Source organism: Anoplophora glabripennis, unplaced genomic scaffold, assembly GCF_000390285.2.
Source record: "Anoplophora glabripennis isolate ALB-LARVAE unplaced genomic scaffold, Agla_2.0 scaffold45, whole genome shotgun sequence".
Taxonomy (NCBI): domain Eukaryota; kingdom Metazoa; phylum Arthropoda; class Insecta; order Coleoptera; family Cerambycidae; genus Anoplophora; species Anoplophora glabripennis.
In genome coordinates, this window is record NW_019416437.1 from 1,294,659 (window position 1) to 1,315,216 (window position 20,558).

Below are 20,558 nucleotides of genomic sequence, written 5' to 3' on the forward strand. Positions count from 1 at the left end.
GCCATCTTATTTTATTTAAAAGTACACAACACAAGTAAATGAAGTGACTACAAACCGCCTGAAAAAATTTAGGAGTATTGCAAGGGTCGTTACGTTGTCGCATTACGACATAGTCACATCTTTTTTTTCTAAAAAAAAAACACTATATCTCAAAAACGAAGCATCTCCTAAATAATTTTAATACTATTGGTTAAACCCAAGGGAAGGGGAGACAAAAAGGCTTATTTGACTCACACATACTCGAGACTAATACCAATTTTAATAGGTACTATATTTTTTTAGGTTCTATGAGGAACGTCTTCCTAAAGTTTATCGACAATCCAGAAGCACCCTTCCGAAAAATCAATTTTGCTATGAAGCTATAAGAGTTAGGAAAAAAGCGAATGTACACTTTTTGTCGATAACAAACTGTTCTATCTAAAAACAACATCATTTTTTATTTTCAGTAGGGCCGTATTAATTTTTTTATAATTTAATGAGTCTGAGTCCCCATAACTCCGCCGCTGGTTGCTTGCGGGACTTTTACTTCTATGAAAAAATGGTATCTTATAAGATGTGTCATGCCAAATTTGTCTTGAATAGCCTTGTTCATTTAGAAGTTATTTAAAAAATTCGAATTTTTTTAAAAATCTTTACCGCCTTATATTTCAAAAATGAAGCGTCCCTGGAAAAAAAATTATACATGATTTTTTCTTATTTGTTTTTATCTCCTTAAAGTTTGTCGACTTAATCCCGAAACACCCTGATATTCATTATTGCTAAAATAGAAACAGAAAATAAACCACGAAATTACTTGGATTGAATTCTAATTTTAAACAAACATAAACACAATTTTGACATATTTAGAGAAAAGACACATATAGAAACAGTTGTTGATAAGACAGCCCCTCGGCAAAAAAAAATCAATGTGCGATACTATGTGGGGTCGATGAATTCGAATTCGGTGTCCGTTTGACGACGTTAGCTCATTATTAATGCTATTTTCAAGGTAAATTCTTGTATTTTGACGCTATTACAATTTTTGTCCTTGGATTCTGGAAGAGGGAGCGATTTTACTTTCGATTGCGTTGTTGATTTATTTTTTAAGGTCATGTTCAAAGTTATTTGAAGGTCAACTGTTGTTTTTTTATTGCTAAAACAAGTTAAGGTCTCGGATTTTGAAAAAGGTAGACATGTTATATTCGGAGACGTCGTTGAGTTATTTTTGCACTTTCAAGATTTGAAGGTCAAATCCTCTTCTCAAACTTCTCGGGTTGGTACCTCGTCAGGATAATGAGATATCGAGAAAGTTACTTCTGTAAAAGTTGTTTGGAGATTCGGAGACTACTACCTCAGAGTAATAAGTAAAGGGGAGGCCGCATTCCCTATTTCAGTACACAAAGTAAACATGTAACCTCAACCTATTGTATGTTGATAAACAAATGATACATAAGTAAACACATTGGTCCCTGGTACAGTGGCGTACCGAGTTTAGGTTTAAAATCTATCATAATATAAGGAAACCATAAAAATTACACTTTTTAATAGAATAAAATCGGAAGTGCTCGACTATTTAAGCTTTCATGTGTAATAAATAGACAATAAATAGGAAAAAGTTAATGGTTTCTTCAAAATCTATAATTAATATCTTAAAAACATTTCCAGAACAAAAGAGTGACTAAAGAAAACTCCTCGATTGAAACTATCATTATACTATAGCTATAGCAATGTCATTGCCTACTATTAATTCTATTATTTCATAGTTCTCGATAACTGGAAGAACATTTATTAAAATAAATAATTTAAATAAAACTACAAGAAAAGGAGCAAAAATATATTTAATTAAAATCTGCTGGAATATAAACAATGCAAAGAAAACAAAACATATTTGTACTAAAAGTAACGGAAAAATGAATTTACATTGAACAACATTTAATCGTGTGGGAAAATAAGCATGTTTTAAATGTACGCAACAAAAATAAGCTGAATTTTGAGCTCATAACATTGACAGCTCGTCTCTTATGGAACAGGGACAACATGTGATTGAAGATGTTTTATAGCAACATCTATAAAATTTCCTTCACTGGCAATTTCTCGAAGAGGGAACCTTTGAGACGGCACAACCATTTCATCAACACTGTGCTAAAACGTATTACCTTCCAAATGTTGTATTAATTGGCACAGCTCCATGTGTGAGACATCGTTTTCCAGTTACTGTTACCTTAATATCTGTAGTACGAAAATGCTTCGACAGACATAATTATCCTTTGAAAAATCATATTCAGATATGGCGAAATTTTCCAGCCACACTGCTCGTATCGCAGGATCTTATGGTATTCTACAAATAAACACAGAGCTAGTGTCAGTATCAAAATACAAACATAATAAATTAACAAATAAAATACTTAGGACACCTTACACCCTTGTAAGAACGCCCATGGAAACAATGTCAAACTTACTTGTGAAAAGAAGTAGCACATATTTGGCTCTTTTCCTGTAATTGTCGGCATATTATACGCCGCTTTGGCATTTTTATTGAAATTAGATAAAAAAACAGTTTAAAAAGACACAAAACACTGAACTCGGCTAATATCTATTTCACAACAATAGACTGTAATAATGGCGTCCCCTTTAGAACCGTTTAATACCAGGCAATGATGCCACTTACAGCGTTTGTATTGCTAGGAATTTCAATAACGTATTTTTTTTCAGATATTCAAAATCTATAATTATAAAACAAGTTGCAAGAAAATACCTAGTGTCGTAGTCTTATGCATATTACAATGTAACTAATTTGTAAGTCGAGGTCAAGAATGAGGTAGATCCTTGTACGATAATCAATTAAAATGACCGCTGTACCTAGCTATAAAGATAAAAATGTAACATTGGCATCAATGTCAAGGACATCACAAAGTACCAATGTTTGTAAATACACATATGTCAACACTTCACTATCGAATGTAAATAAAGGCGTCCCCTTTATTTATTAGTCTGAGACTACTACTTGGTGACCACAAACCAGATAAAAGAAGAAGGCTTATTTATAAGGATAAATGATAGGCAACACACAATTTCAGAACGCCACCATGCAGGCGGGTGACAAAGTTCATGGATTAATGGGTTGCATACTTCCACTATATTTAATTATAAAAAATACATTTGCTACGTATTACTTATTACTGAAGCCAATGGCCGCGTTCAGCCGAACATAGCGCAATAGCAGTATCTGCTAAGAAGTAGCATGTAGCGCTCTATCTGGCGCGGACAACCATCGACCACAATTTCATAGAACATAAATCACAGTATGGTTATTCTGCCAAATACTTTTTTTCTTTATTTTTGGGTCTCAGTAATTGTCATTTTCATAGGAAAATAAACTTTTTTGTAGATTGTGGAGTCCATCTAAATGAATCTTCTTCATCTGCCTTTAGAGCTCCAATACTGTGCAGGTAATTTAATCGAAAAATCATCATCTAAAAAATACGAATTCATTAGTTAGAAAAACCCTTATCTTTTTGTAGTGCCTTCATATATTCTTTCAACTAAGTTTACAGGAACCTCACAAGTAAATTCTTTGTCTCCAATGTTAAATTTTAAGGGAATTTTATCCATTTTTCTAGCACAACAAAATGAATCATTTGTATTTCTAACCTAACTTTCTTACTTAAACACTTTAAAAACTGCTTAAATTTGACACCTAGCGCTCTCTCCTCTCACAATAGCGAAAATTAATTAAGCTACAAAACATGGCGACCGCTAGGTATAGCGCAACCTGTTAGCAGAAAATTGTGAACACAAGGCTATGCTAGCGCTACGAGCGCTACCATAGCGCTGCGTCTGGCTGAACGTGGCAAGTATTTTTTATACTTCTTATAATAGGGATGATATGTACACGTGTATGAAAAAGAAAAACATTGTATTACAAAGTTTTTATTTAAAATGCAAAAATTAAACAAATACACAAATTCTGCACAACAAAAACATTTATTTCAACTAAAAACAAAACAATAATTCTCATAATTTATTTATAAGTAAAAAACTGAATACTGAAGCAGAGAAATAAATGGTTTTATTTTTCTTATACTCAAAATTAATATTCATTCAAAATAAATAAATATTCAAGAGTAACAACATGATCCAAAATAAATACAATTCTAAATATAATAATTTAACAAAACATTAAAGCTTCGAGATACATTCAGTGTACTTTATCAAAATAAATACACATAAAAAATAAATAAGTATTCAATAGTAAACACGATGCGAAAATAAATAAAATTCTGAATATACTATAAACATCTAATAAAGCATTAAAAGCATCCAGGTACATTCAGTCCATTTTATCGCAGATTTGAGGTTACTCCCATTGGACGAGATGATCACAGATGGATGTGTGAAAAACAAATAGAAATAATAAGTAATATATAAATTAAATGGCTTTAAACCAGAAGATAATTTTCTTTTAATTTTTTTTCTTTTATATATTTATAAATGACTAATCTTATGGCTTTATCAATTATTACTTCTTTCATGTCAACATGTTGTGAACAAGACAGATCAATATTTAAATCCTGTTTATATAAATTTTTAAATTTTATTTCCAATAAATTAGTGTCCGTCTGTTTTGTTTAAAATGTATCCAGCAACATAAGCAGAAGCTTGATTTTCTTCAATATTTGTAAAATCTATTTCATTAGGTTCACTGTCTGTCTGTTCTTGGTCATCTATATTTAGTAAATTTTGAGAAATATTTTCATCATTTTTCTTAACAATATTACAAAATAACAATGTCTTTACATCTGCAAGGGGAGTGCAATTGTCATCTAAGCAATTAGAATTTAATTTATTTGGAGAACTTAAATTATTTAATACAGTTGTTTTTAAAGCAGCTATAAACTGATGACATGTAAGATTATTATTGCAAATACCATGTTGTCGAATAATTCCAAACAAATTTTCATAGGATCTTGATTTAAAGTTCTCAAACAAAGAAAATTAAAACCATCAATATTTTTCAACTGATTCCACAAAAATATAACTGATTTAATAGTTATCTGCCAACCTTTAATAAAAGAATATTGGTTGGTAACGTTTTGTCCATTATTTATGTCAATTAATTACCAACCCTTATTTGTTGTAAAATCTCTGACCAAAAATTAAGATGATATGATTCTTCAGTTAACGCACAACGATATGTTTTGCTATCATCGGAAATGAGACTAGAACTGTTTAATGAATCAAAAAGCCTATCAATTAAATGACAAAACTGTGCAGCTTCTGAGGCCAAATCTTTGGAGGCATAGACGAGGGTCGATAATTTTTGAAACTAAAAAAATTATAGTAGGATGAAACCCATTGGAAAAGAAAGAGAATATAACAGAAATGGAAGGAAAAATAATTTACGGGCGATCTGAGGTCGGGAAGGGTGTAGGGGGTGAGTTTTAAGGGTAAAAACGGTTTCCCTTGATTTCCAGAAAAACTACAAGTCTTATGGAAAAAAGTTAAATGACAAAGTTGTAGGTAATAAAAAGATCTACAACTTTTGTCATTACACTTTTTTCACATAACCTCAAAATTTATGTGAAAAATTCAAATAAACAAGTTTTTGGTTTTTTATTTTTATCTTTTACAAAAAAATTTTTTTTTCACGAAATTTGGTGAAAACTTACCTATTTATGTCCCAAACACGCTGTAATTTTTTTGATTTGAAATATTTATTTTTTCACCTTATTTTTACTTAATATCGAAAAAGCACCCTAATTTTCAATCGAAAATTCTCACGTCAAAATATCTGCTTTTTTAAAAACGTCGGTGGGCTTTTTCTTCGTTGAAATCTCTACTTTCTGATGGTGTAAAAAAATATATACATTACTATGGTAAGTTTTCTCAGGAAATGCAAAGAAACGAACTAGAATCCGAAAATTTTTTTCTAATCATTATGTACAATTTTGAGCTATTTATTAAAATTTACACTTTAATTACTCGAAAAACGTAAGATTCCATGTTACATTGATAAACAAAAAAATTACAAGTCGAAATATACTATTATAATTAACAACCAAATAAGTTAATAAAGTTAATATTTAATAAGACATCTACAATATTTTGAGAAAGTTGTAGAATCTTCTTTCGTTTCTTTGCATTTCCTGAGAAAACTTACCATAGTAATGTATATTTTTTTTTACACCATCAGAAAGTAGAGATTTCAACGAAGAAAAAGCCCACCGACGTTTTTAAAAAAGCAGATATTTTGACGTGAGAATTTTCGATTGAAAATTAGGGTGCTTTTTCGATATTAAGTAAAAATAAGGTGAAAAAATAAATATTTCAAATCAAAAAAATTACAGCGTGTTTGGGACATAAATAGGTAAGTTTTCACCAAATTTCGTGAAAAAAAAAATTGTTTGTAAAAGATAAAAATAAAAAACCAAAAACTTGGTTATTTGAATTTTTCACATAAATTTTGAGGTTATGTGAAAAAAGTGTAAATACAAAAGTTGTAAACATATTACCTACAACTTTGCCATTTAACTTTTTTCCATAAGACTTGTAGTTTTTCCGAAAATGAAGATAAACCGTTTTTTACCCTTAAAAACTCACCCCCTTCCCCTTCCCGACCTCAGATCGCCCGTAAATTATTTTTCTTTTCATTTCTGTTATATTGTCTTCCTTTTCCAATGGGTTTCATCCTACTATATTTTTTTTTCACTTTTTACCATTTTTGAAGGCTTAAGCACTGGTCTAGCAACCCAAGTTTCAATGCACGCCGCAACTGAAAAACTAAGCGGTTGAGCTGCTACTTTGACTTTCATTTTCATATACGTATCTTTAAAGTTAAAATAATTTGGATTCATTTTACTAAGTTCCTTGTAGGTTATCTTAATATCTTTGAAGAGTCCGCTCCCTCAAATATCTCTCCGAAATGTTTTGAAATATGACAAACTGATTACATTGCTAAAGAAATTAACTGATGATTACAAACATAAAAAAAATCGAAAGGCTTGGAACCGAATGAAGGCATGAGATTTTTAAGAGATGCATCAGAGGGCAACTATCTTTTTATGAAGTTGAAATTTTTATATTTTTATAACCTGTGTTATTTTTTTATTTATCAATCTACCGTTATGATCAATATCATAACAATATTAACCTGCAAAAGAGTTTACCATTTACTTCTCGAAAGGGAGTTTAATTAATACGTGGGAACTTAGAAATGTTGTACGTTAAGAGAATGAATTTTAAACACTTACCGTACGTCGCTCACGAAGAGTATAATCCCGGTGTTGGTTTGGTTGTACAGGGTGTTCTATTTTCACTTGGTGGACACTTAATTTGGAAAAGCAAGAACACACCAAAACCTCGAGGAAGGTTTTTAATAACAATAAAACAAAACAAACAAAATAACGAAGACACAACGGATTCGAATTTATAGTAAAATTTGGAAAGACTTTATTCATTATTAAATTAACCAGAGACTCTAAAATTAAGAAAACTGCCCAGTGTGGAACCCAAGGAGAAACTCCCTTTTTTTGGAGATCTCTCCTGAATGCGACACCTCGCTTCGACACGCCTATTTCTTGGGTACAGAAGTTTCCGTTTTTATATTGGCGGGATCACTAAATATTGAAATGGCTCAACTATATCATGTTAATACCTAATTGACTGAATTTACAACTGTATGGATAATTTTGAGACTAAACTTACAAGTAACCCTACACATTCCTCTAGTGACTCCGTATAGCAGCACGGGACGGATTAGTCAATCTCATTTAATCTATTCTTATAGCTTGGAAAATCCGCCTAAAAACCAACTATTTGATCTATTATTATTTTCCTGACAACATTCTAACAACTTATTTAAATATCTTGGAATTCCTACGTCTTTTCGACTGTATTTCGCGCGTTATTAGAAATATCGATTTTTCCCTTCACCATGGGCTGAACCGACGCAATTAGTCGATACCAGATGGCCCAGACGATTTAAGTCTGCTTGTTCAAAATCATTGCTAAATTTCATGGGCCTTCTCCGAAGGACTGCGATGGTCGAGCTTAGCAAATTTATTACTCCCGGTGACAAGAGGTACCGGTTTCTCAACGACTTTATGGCGGCGCTAAACCTACTTGAAAACCCTTAACTTTTCAGTAATTATTATTAACTTAGTTGACCTATCCGTTCCGAGAATTAACAAATAATCTATCACGAGTTTTGTTACATTTTCTTCGATAATTTTAGTAACTTAGACTTAACTTACACGGGTTTGTCCGAGGCGTTAGAAACTTCTACGTGTAAATACATAAATGAATATATAAATGTAAAAATATAAATATAAAAAAAATTAATAAATATAAATTATTTATGTAATATGTATAAATTAATAAAGGAATAAAATAATAAAGCTTTGTTTTTGAGTCTCCTTTTGTAAATAGGCTATAACTTGAAAACAAATGAAAATCGAATCACAACATTTGAGTTTTTAATTATTTTAACGTGTTGAATCCATTCCTGGATTTAAGTGAGAATATCCCCACTCACCCTGTATATGCAAGTACTATGGAAGGTAGATAAAAAAAACAAAAAACCATTTCCTATTTGATCAAATTCAATTTTTGAGAACAAAATAGAATTTGTGACAAAAATTTTTTTCCGTTTCAGTGTGGCAGAATTGCTCAATTAAGTAAAAATTTTAATATATATGGTATCTTGGATTTATTCAGAGCAATTTGTGTACCTAAAGTGGTTCGAGGAATATAAAACAAAAATTCATTTTCGCCATCTATGTTTGTCATAGCTTCCTTATAGCGCATGTTATTTATATTTATCTCAACATTTTTTATATTTCGATATGTAGAATGACCCCTCTACTTATACCAGCACAATTTTCCGATAATTCGTGTAAATTCTAACATTCTGGCAGGTAAATGAAGTAGACATATTAATTTGTGTTTGATAAATTATATTTGAATGTATATCTGGTGGATTAGAGAATTATTATCAGTACACTCCTGTCTATCAACATGAAGCGGATTATACTTCTGAACGGGCTGAGCTCGGGTTTGAACAGCGGTTGAAGAGTGAGTTTGCCGAATCCTTTACATTACCGCATCACTAATTTAAATTAACCGACTATAAGTGTCCATTACGTTTATAATTCCAACCAAAACTATGCTTTATGTTCGACAATGGAGCGGGCTAAAACTAAGTTGTATTAAGCGTAGATTCGACTGCCATTGTGGGTGCATCTGTTAAATTTAATGAACCCGGATTAAATTATAAAACAACGCATTAAACTTCCATCAGCGACTACAGTTACCCATGTTACATTTCTCCGCACAATCGACAATTGGATAAATCTTGTGTTTATTAAATCCATCTCTAATTCCGACGACTTTCGTTTCTACTTGCGCTTTGGGGCCTCCTTAAATTTCGATACTTTGTACAATACTCTTTTATTTTCTCAAAGCTGTGGGCGAAATGAAGAAATATTGCTGTTATTTTAATGCAGAAATTTGAAATTCTATAATAAGCTCTATACATATAAATTATAATGATACGTTACTGGAAATTAAATGTAAAATTTGAGAGTTGCTAGTATTTATATTGCCAAAAGTGACAATTTTCTATTTAAAAGATTATTGAAAAATGTCTATTTTTATAAAATTTTAATGTACATTTTAAAATTTGTCGCATATAAAAATAAAAACAAGGAAAATGAATATAATGACCTAGAAACTCAAAGCCCTTTAAAGTACCTAAACAGTTTTTGAGTATTTTGGAGGCTTTGACTGAAACTCTATTCTGGTATAACTCGGTCTTTGGATGAATTGAACACTCCTATTTAACTACCTTACCATATACCTATTTATAACTAAAAAGGAAATTAAATGATTTCATGTATCAATACTTGTAAAATACAAATAATGTACATGGTTATTCACTATAATCTGACAACTTATTGTGAGTTTATTATTGAAATTACAAAAAAGTTTTTAATACGAAGGTTTTAGCTTTTTTATGAAGATTTATAATACAGTATTAGGAAAAACAATTGAATAGTGGAAATCACTAAATTAAAGCCAACATATTTTTTAAATGGAACACTATATATTATTGCATACTTAGCTTCGTAAAATTTTTCTCTTTTCAAAAATATATTATATGTTACTGTTTGATTCAGGACTTTTCGACATATTTCAGTTTAAAGCTATTTTTGAAAAAACAGGAGGGAAATTTATGTCTGACGGATCGCAATGGCTATAAACGAGGCACGCGGAACAAACAAACGACTTTGATAGAAGTTTATTTATCATCATTAATTTATTTCCTATAACAAACTATTTTAACAAACAAATAATGTTTAGTGAGAACGAAAAATTTGAAGTTATCCGTTTATTTTACAAGAATAATAATAATGTGATTGCAGCACGCGCCGAGTATGCTCGTTTGCATTTCGGGTTTCCAATTCCATCTCGACCGGTCCTGAAACTTTTTCTTCTTCTTCTTCCAACAAGTTTTAGCTTATGTAGATGTTTCCTAAAGTGACAGTGTCCCGTTGTGAGTCCTATCACTCTCCTGAGCCGGATTCTGTTCGAGCTCAGTAAATCGTTCGCTCTTTCCTTTGAAGGATACTCCATGAGCTCCTTAGAATGGCTATGTCCTGCCCTTGAAGTCCAGTATTTCCTGTGTTCTGTCTCAGTCCATTTGCCCAGAGCCCGCCTGACCACACTGGGAGATGTGCCACAGAAGGGCTCCGGGCCAATGAACTCTGTTTCGGATCCCTTCCTAGCAAGTTCATCCGCTTTCTCATTTCCACAAATGCCTTTGTGCCCTGGCACCCAACACAGTCTGACTGTATTGTTGGTGGCCAGTTCAGTCAGCATTTGTAAACAATCCCACACCAGTTTTGAACTTATCTTGTGTGCGCCCAAAGCTTTAATTGCAGCTTGACTATCAGAGAATATATATATGAGTTTACGTTTATAACCTCTACGTACATTCTCTGCCAGACACGCCATTATCGCGAAAATTTCTGCTTGGAATACGGTAGCGAACCCCCCAGACTGTAGCTTGCACTCCATCTGGGTCTCACTCCATATATTCCTGCATCCGTCCCTCTGGTCATTTTGGAGCCATCTGTAAACATACTAAGCTCCACCTTTCCAGGGTATTAAACCTTTCCAACTTTTTCTTAGTATATTCGGTTTCTCATTAGACCAAAAGAGTGCTACATTCGAAGTCATCTAAACATTAAATAGTTCTTCGTTAACTCAAAATGGCTATGTAAAAATAGTTCATCTTGATTTAATATTTACTACTGACTGAAAATTTCTTATACATATCCAACGATTTGCATTAACTGTGCTGCGAAACTTCCAGAGTGAAAGCAGAAGAGTTCGTCATGAATAAACTACATAGTGTTAGTGTTAGTTGGCCAGGTTAATAAAATTTCTAGTTTGTCATTCAGAAAGTTCTTAGCTATCTAGTAGCGATGGGAAAACAAAGTACATACCAGCGAAATATGCTGCAGGTGACTAAATTTTCCACAGGGAATAAAACTTTAGCACGTAGATAAGATATGTTGTAATATAATATTAGAAATTACTAAATTTTCAATACTAAAGAGGAAACTTTCTTAAGGCTGGCGCTTTATAAACAAAGAATCGCACTTTTACAATGCTAGAACAAGAAAATCAATGTAAACTATACTTTCATTTTTCGCAGTCAATGACCATGGAAAACATGAGCACCCATGTAAATATCGTAAAGTGCCTTTCCTATTTTGTCGAGGATTTTGTTGAAATACTCATTATTTGTGATTAATTCATGTGTTAATAGTTTCACAAAGGCATTCTGTGGGGGTGATTATGTTTATAGTATCGTACGCGGTTTCTTCAAGGCGTGTAAAGTTCAGGAAATGTAATGATAAACATAAGTAAGTAAAAATATGCTTCTTTTCCTTATTCTGAATGTATTGTCAGTTTGTAAACTGTCCTATGTCCTGGAGAAAACTTGTATGACTGGTATAGTCTTTCCGAAGTCAGTTGAGCATGTATAAAACACCTAGCAATAAAATTTAATGAGTTGCACAGGCGCCCCCACAAAAGTTTTCTGATAAAGGTAAAAAATAATAATAATTTGTATATAGCGTGTAGAAAATTTATATTATATTTTCATTTGCCAACAACATATTTTGATTATTTATGTCCTCAAACAATTTTATTATATTCATTGAAATTTCGATTTGCTCCGTTTGAAAAGCTCTCTAAAATGCCATGCTGTAATAATATTAGTCAACAAAATATCCCTCTTATTTCTCCCATTCGCACTAAATTCCGCATTGCTGCACTGTACTGCTAGGCAATTTGTCAACCACTTGTCAACAACTGAGATTTATTGCTCAGTCTCCCAGTGCGGCTGTGTTATATGCCGTTTGCCCGCGCGCGCATTCTTCGACTGGTCGTATACATTTCTACCACCTCCACGTTTAGTTCGACCAGACCTGTATATGGATATAGCTAAATAAATATGGGAACAAGTTTTTCAAATATTTCAATGTCAAGTTGCTTCGTTAGCGACCGAACCTGGTACATACTGCCAACCTCTTGGTTCTTCAATTATTGAGATCGGAAAGACTGAACAGTGCTTCGTACTTGCGTACATTCTCTCCCGTAAAAGCCTGCTACAAATTCATTGAAAAAGAAAACGCATAAAAAGTTCTCCCTTAAAGAAAACGAAACATAATAAAAATTACTTCCATAACCTGTTACGGTATTATAAAAGCTCTGCTGATATTTTTAACACATCCTTGGCACGAGAGAAAAAAAATTGTTGATTCTTTAATATTCTTTCTTGGTACTATTGTTGAAAGTAAAATAAACCGGTAAAACATTTGTCAGCTATATGAATCCACGGCCTAAACTTTAATTTTTGAGATACATGTTTAAGGTTTTGAAAACTATTACTGTACGCAAATATCTCTGTAGGTCATATATAATTATGTCAGCGGTACTAAAAACTCCAAAATTGTGAAACACTCAGTAGCGTGAGTGTTTTGGAAATTCAATCGATGCATTTGATTACCTTTGTTTTGAAGAAAAAGGATCTTCTAAAAGATCTTTAGAGAACAAGCCGTTTTCGAGTTATTACTTTTTAAATCAGCACTGTATCCAAAACTATTTGTTTCATAAGAAAAATCTTAAAATATTAAGTAGGTACATTAATACAGTGTAATCATCGAAAGTTCAAAATATAATTGACGTAGCAGTTTCAAACTTTTCATTAAAATGAATATTTCTAAGCCAATAGATTTGTTCGCATTTTCATAATCACACTATATTCGAAGTCGTATTTATAACATATTTTTTATATGAAATCAGTACTATTAGACTTCTCTCAATTTATTGAAGTGTGGGGCAAACTTATTTTCAATTTAAAAAATATTAACTCGAAAATAATTCACTTCCCGAATAAAATGAAAACAACATTTTTTTTGGAATAAAATTAGACGCCAGAACAATTTCCATAATGCGATGTTTGCCACCTTTTCAGATATTACCATAAAATAAAATCATGTGCCATTTTTGCAATATATCGTTATTTAACATATTTAATAAAATTGGAACGTATTTATTTACTAATAGAGACACAGAGATTTAATACGATTCATTCAATTTTGCTTTCGGTGACTACTTTATTATGTAATTTATAAAACCAAATTATACAAATGTAAATATTCTTCTACTATTACTAACTGTTTTATTACTATTAACTATACATCGACATTCAAGCAAAAATAATGTTCTATTATTAGAATACGAAATGTCGTATAAACAGAATTTGAATTTGAGGTAATGATTAAGTCCAAAACTCTTAGGCTTTGAAGGACCAAAATCAATTCAGTTAATTCTCCTTCTAACAACCAGTAAAACCCAACTGACTAAAGGAGCAAAACAAGCCCTTAAAACATGTTCCTGAACATAACGACTGGCAAAAACTTGCCTAAAAAATTAGGGGTCGTACAGTATATTGAAAAACGGATAATCGGGGTTGAGTTTAATGAGGAAAATGCTAGTTTACTGTTATTTATGAAACCTGCCAAATTATGGAAAGCTTCTTATAAAGATCGTAATAATAATTAAGATGCAATATTAGTAAAAAGATATAGTTTTTTTCTGACATTTTTTTTATATCTTTTTATTTATGCTATGAAAAAAGAAATTAAATTATTAAAATATTTATATAAATAGTTACATACGCCAAAACGTTGAGTCAAGAAATTGATCCACACCAATTATTTTTTTTAAGAAAACTAATGTTTTCGGAACATTAACTTGTGAGATGTGACAGTGTTGTTGAGTTGCTTTTGTCTCGGTTTTAGTGAAATGGTAAACATTATGTATCAACTCAGAATAACATATTTTTAGTTAGATACACAAATTTATAAAATCTACACCTTGATGAAAATGTTTATACAAAAGTCAACTTTTGTATAACCATCTACTGAGATACAATTCACTGAATATAGTAACATAAAACAACAATTTATTTACAATTAGAAAATGTATGTACATATAAAGTTTCTCTCTTATTTTTATGTATAAAATTACCCCTCTAAAATATAAAAGCGAAATTCTTAAACATGTTATATTTTCATTACATTCAGCCCAAGCATCCATATGAGATATATAAAATTTAATAATTTGAAATGAACACCTAAAGTTTTAATAAAGTTTAAACGATCAAATGGAACTTTAGCAAAATGATACCATGTTCGTGTTGGCTATTTTTCTATTACGAAGTTGTAGAAATTTTTTTACAAAATATATATAACGCGCCGATGTTTAGAACTTGGCTGCAGCGACAAAAGAAAAAATAAGATAGATGGGACCGAATGGTAAAGAAAATGAACTGCTATCGACACTTTAGTTGTAAAGATAAGTTTAAACTGGTTCATGTCAAGTTCTTGCGTTGGTCCTCACAGTTTATTCACTTTCTTTTATGGCCTTAAAAAAATTAGTTTTTTTTACCGATAAATGCTGCACAGGCTGCAATTAAATAATAAGTTGGAATGAATTTTTTTCGGTGGAAAATAAGAAAAACATTTTGGCGATTTAATAAAATTCAGTAAAATAGCTAGTCAGGGGATGGGGAAGATATACAGATTTCTTTTTAATAAAAAGGAGACATAGCATATTGGGAGATTCCTGAAATCAAAAAGAGTGACTGGAACAAATATGCTCTTTTGAAATTTGTGTAACCTGAGGGGTTATTTCTTCATTTATCTCTATCTACCGTTATGACCAGTATCATAACGATATTAACTTGTAAAAGAGTCTACTAACGAGCGTTCAAATAAAAACGTGGTCAAGTTGGTTCTGAAAATTTGGACGTAGGGCGTAGCGTAAAGCAAATGAACTTAAACGTCATCTGTCAAAGCGCTATATCGCCGCTATCAATTTGAATATTTTCGGTTTAAAAAGCGTTTAAAATGGTGTTTTCTCAAGAACAAAAAGTGTTTATCATAGAGTCCTACTTTAGAAATGGACGCAAGATTGATGGAATATGGAAGTATTCTATTGAGGAATGTTTCATAGAATTTCAAAATCAATTTCCCGGCGTTGTTGAGTACAAAATTTTTCAAAGTGCAGTTCAGAACGGGCAGTGTAACAAGAAAAGAAGGAAGCGGCCGACCTAAAAAGCGGACTGAAGAATTAAAAGAAAATGTCCAACAAATAATGGAAAATGCGCCAAGAACTTCTGTCACACAGTGTTATAAAAAGATTTGCGTTTGTTCTCCTATCGTTTAACTTGTCAGCAAGAACTTCATGAAGTCGTTGAGCTTGAGGTTAAGTTGGTCGCTATAAGCTACTCCCTACGTCCAATGTGTCAGAGCCAACTTCGACCACGTTTTTATTTGAACGCTCGTTATTTAATTCTCGAAAGGGAGTTTATAATTATCATTACACTTTAATTAATACGTGGGAACTTAGAAATGTTGTACGTTCAGAGAATGAATCCAGACACTTACCGTATGTCGCCCATGTACAAGGTAATCCAGTGGTTGGTTGTATAGGGTGACACTTAAGTTGGAAGAACAAGAAAGAAACACCAAAACTTCCAGGGAGGGTTTTAATAACAATAAAAACAAAACAAACAAAATAACTACACAACGGGCTCGAACAACATTATTAATTAATTTATTGACATGCGACAGCGTACCGAGATTCAGGGAATGCGCGATCCATAGCAAAATTTGAAATGACTTTATCTGTTATTAAATTAACCCGAGACTCTAAAACTAAGTAGACTGCTCAATGTGGAACCCAAGGAAGAACTGCCTTTTTCGAAGATCTCTCCTGAATTCGACACCTCGATTCGACACGCCCATTTCTTGGGTCCAGACATTTCTGTTCTGATCTTACTGGCGGGAACCCTGAATATCGGAACGATTTGGCATAACTATCCATGTTAATAGTTACCTATCTAATGGACTGAATTTACATTTATATAAATAATTCTGTGGCTAACTGGACTTACTAGTAACCCTAGCCTTCCTCTAGTGACTCCGTGCAGCAATACGGGACGGATTAGTCAATCTCATTTAATTTATTCTTATAGCTTGGAAAATCCGCCTAAAAACCAGCTATTTCATCTATTATTATTTTTCTAACAACTTCTAACAACTTATTCTTGGAATTCCTACGTTCTTTGGAATGTATTTCGCGCGTTATTAAAAATTAAATTAAATTAAAAGTATCGGTTTCTTTGTTCTGTCCCAGCATAGGTTTACGCCTCCGGGACGCAACATATGACTGTCACATGGTGATACATTTTCAAGGAGTTACTTAACCCGAAGTGTTTTTGGGGTTGTTTTAATTATCGGTTTGTAAATTTATTAGTCTCCGCGACAAAAGTTCTTCAGACCACCCTCTAAATACAAATATGACATCTTTACTACTTGATCCTCGTCTGCCCGTGGTTGTTCTTAGAAGGCCTAATAAAACTATTGAGCTCCAGTCTTTCCGAAAATCGCCCCATAAATTACGCGGATCTGGCTTTTGTTGCAATTGGAATTTTGGCATTAATTCCAAAAATTTCAAAAGTGAATTGGCTAGATTTCTCTAAAAAAATACATGTATTCTATTATTATCTCCCACAAGTTGTTGCTGTTTGTTAGGGTATTAATCTAACTCAAACAAATTCAAGAAAATAATTAACCTCAAAAAGTATGTACTGGAAAACTATAGGGATAATCGAAATTTTTCATAGGAATTTTGTAGGAAATTTAATTTTGAACACCTTTTATTTGAAACTCTTTTTAGAAAAAATGCATCTTCATTGAGATATTGGCAGTTTTTGGTAAAAAAACGCTTATTTTTTATACAGGCAGATTGCAATTGCCATATATGCAAAAATTCTGGGTTGTGGTAGATGTTACACCTTCATGGAACAAATATAACGCGATTTTTTTTATTAAAAATTACAAATTAGTTTGAAGTCAAAAGCCCCATAATTTTCAAGACAAAAAACGATTCTTCATGAAATTGCATTGCATTTCATTGTTTAATAGGGATACTTATATGAAGTTTCAATTTGTTTAGAACAATATTATTTTAATTTTCATAAGTGATTATCTATATTGTAGTTTAAGTGGAATAAGATTATTCATTTAATTTTAAATATGCATTAGATAACTAAAACTATTGAAGTAAAGATGTTCATGTAAGTACCTACATACCAGAAGGATATTGATAATAATGTAATTATTTTTACTATTATTTTAATTCTTACATATGAAAATAATTTTACAGTAGCAATCCCTCTGTAGATGAATATAAAACGAATATTATTTTTAAAATTCTTTTCCCAAAAAAATAACTATAAAATTTTTCCAGCTTCAGTGAGACAGTCTCTGAAATATTTGCAAAATTCGAATTTTCCTTCAACAATATTTGATGAAGACATATTCTCATCATCTTTACCACAATTTTCTTAATTCAACCGTAGAAATTCGAACAGTGTTTTCTTTTCTCTCTGTTTCAATCAATAGTAAGCAATTAATATAGCTTTAGTTGGGGGAAGACAAAGAACATGAGTAACATCAAAACATTCTACCATGGTGGTTAAATGTGTTTACTTACTACCTGTAAATATTTTATCATTATTAACATCTGTCATATGTGAATAAAACAATTGTATTACTTTATAATAAAATGGTATAGCCGTGTATTTTAATTAATTTATGTTTTTCTTCAGATAAATTAAATATAGCAATCAAATAAACGAACTAATAAAAAGGACACAAGCATTTATCTTTAAATGATAAAACTGTAAGAATTAAATGTCTTAGTCTCACTTTTGTTTTTTTTTTCAATATAAATATGGACGAAGATTTGCCCTGATTTTAAAAGACAATCAGTGGAGCAAGAAAGTAATCAGTTCGGCTCAAATTAAAAACAAAGTAATATTTAATGAAAGTAAAAAAAATGTTGCTTTTTTTGAAGTTAACTTAATTTGCATCTTATGTATAAGTTCAAAAGTTTTCTTGTTAATTTTATTATAACTCAAACGTAAAAGAAATTTCTTCTTCAAATCTCGTCAAAGTACTTTTTCAATTCATAAAATTTTGATTAAATTACAAAAGCCAATACCCATATTTTACTGTATTCGCTATAATTCATAAGTTAGATAAGACTTTTCGTGGGTTTTGGATCATAATGTTCAGATAATTGAAAGGTAAAAATATCCTAAGTCAAAACCTTGTGGTCTTATTTAAACATTTTTTGAAGCAAACTTTATTAATGTTCTGCAGAATGTTTTTAAATGAAGTAGCACAAGTGCTTCCAGTGCTAAGACTAAAATATGATAATTATGTTCCAAAGTTTATTCACTTGCGAATTACACGTTGTTTAAGTTAAATTTAAAGATAATATTATTGTAACTGCGAAACCAATTAACTAATTACGTTAAAGTATAAATATATACCTACATAAAATTTCAATATTTTTAGCTCCAGTAACTTGCTATTATCATAACCAGAACCCATTTTAGAATTGAAAATGTTCACTGTTAAATAATTTGTACCTTTGCTTGTTTTCGTTAATTACAAATTTAGTAACAATTCAGTCAATATTGTATCAATTTCTGCCAACGCCAGATTGAGTAAAATTTTTACTATCTTCATAGGAGTACAATAGCAATTTTACGTGTTAAGGAAGAATTGACCCAACTCAAATACGAGTTTCTGTAACTTCCCAGTGAGTGACTTTTTATTTTATCACGGGCATATAAGAACAATTTAGAGTTAAGTTTTTATAATGTGATTCAACCATTATTAAATTCGTTTTTACTCAGACGAAATTATTATAATGAAATTGATTAGATGCTATATACTTACCTATTTAATTCTTTGTCAGTTCATCGGGCATTATAGTTAAGAAACTTCAATATTTACTTGTGACTTATAATAAATGCAATGAAATTATTTGAGTAGAATTTTACATACACTCGAAAGTGTTATAAAAGCTATATCTTAATAAATTTTCTTGAAATAGATATTTAAAAGAAAAGGGAATCAGTAATCAAAATGGACACCCCAAATTAAAAAAATATTGAACAAAACTAGTGAATTTAACATGACATATGATAAATAAAAGAGAAATACTTGAACTTTTACAAAACAGAAACTTATCGAATGAATAAGATTATTATTAACTTAATAATAATTCATTTCATTAACACAAATTTCACCAAAGATGACCTACCAATGGGATGTGATTATACAGGGTGTCTCATTTTAAATTACGCGCCTGAATATTTTGTCAGGGAAGCCACCAATCCGAAAATAACCCTTACAAAAGTTGTTGAACTTAGGATTTGACCTTGACCTTGAATTTTTTTTAATAGGAATCTTTATTTTTGACCCCATATTCGGAAAGCGCGCAAAATTTTACGTTTAAACAGGTACTTAAGGTTCTTCTTTGAATGGGCTTTAAAGGTTATTTCAAGGACAAAATATTTTAAATTACGCACCTGAACATCTCGGCAGGGAAACCACCAATCCGAAAATAACCCTTTCGAAAGTTGTTGAATTCGAAGGGGAATATCGATGATCTTCAATTTGACCTTGACTTCGAGTTTCAAGGCCATTTGAAGGTCAAATCTAATTTTTTTAAGTAGGAACCTCTATTTTTGACTCCGGATTTGGAAAGAGTACAAAATTTTAGCACGTTTAGATAAATACTTAAGTCTCGTTTACGTTTAGATAGATACGTTCATTTACGTTTAGATGGTACTTAAGGCTCTTCTTCTTCGTCAAGGTCAAATTGAAGGACACCATCCGATATCCTCCTGCGAACGCAACAACTTTTGTAATGGTTAATTTCGGATTGGTGGCTCCCCTGACGAAATATGCAGCTGCGTAAATTATAATATTTTGTCCTTGAAATAATCTTTAAAGGTCATTCTAAATAAGAGCCTTAAGTACCTATATAAACGTAAAATTTTACGCTCTTTCCGAATCTGGGATCGTTAGTATTTAAAAAAAATTAGACTTGACCTTCCAATGGCCCTGAAGTTCAAG

General features: G+C 31.4%; 1 protein-coding gene and 1 long non-coding RNA gene across 4 annotated transcripts in view; one reads left to right on the forward strand and one right to left on the reverse strand.

The window, feature by feature from the left end:
* The window catches only part of LOC108917110 (acetylcholine receptor subunit alpha-like), a 238,116-nt gene that overhangs the window by 177,330 nt on the left and 40,228 nt on the right, over window positions 1–20,558 (forward strand). The window lies entirely within an intron of this gene.
* Window positions 1,800–2,663, reverse strand: LOC108917111. The gene is made up of 2 exons (XR_001964793.2): window positions 2,439–2,663; window positions 1,800–2,317 (listed from the first exon to the last, which is right to left on the reverse strand). It is a non-coding gene; the product is annotated as an uncharacterized LOC108917111 (long non-coding RNA).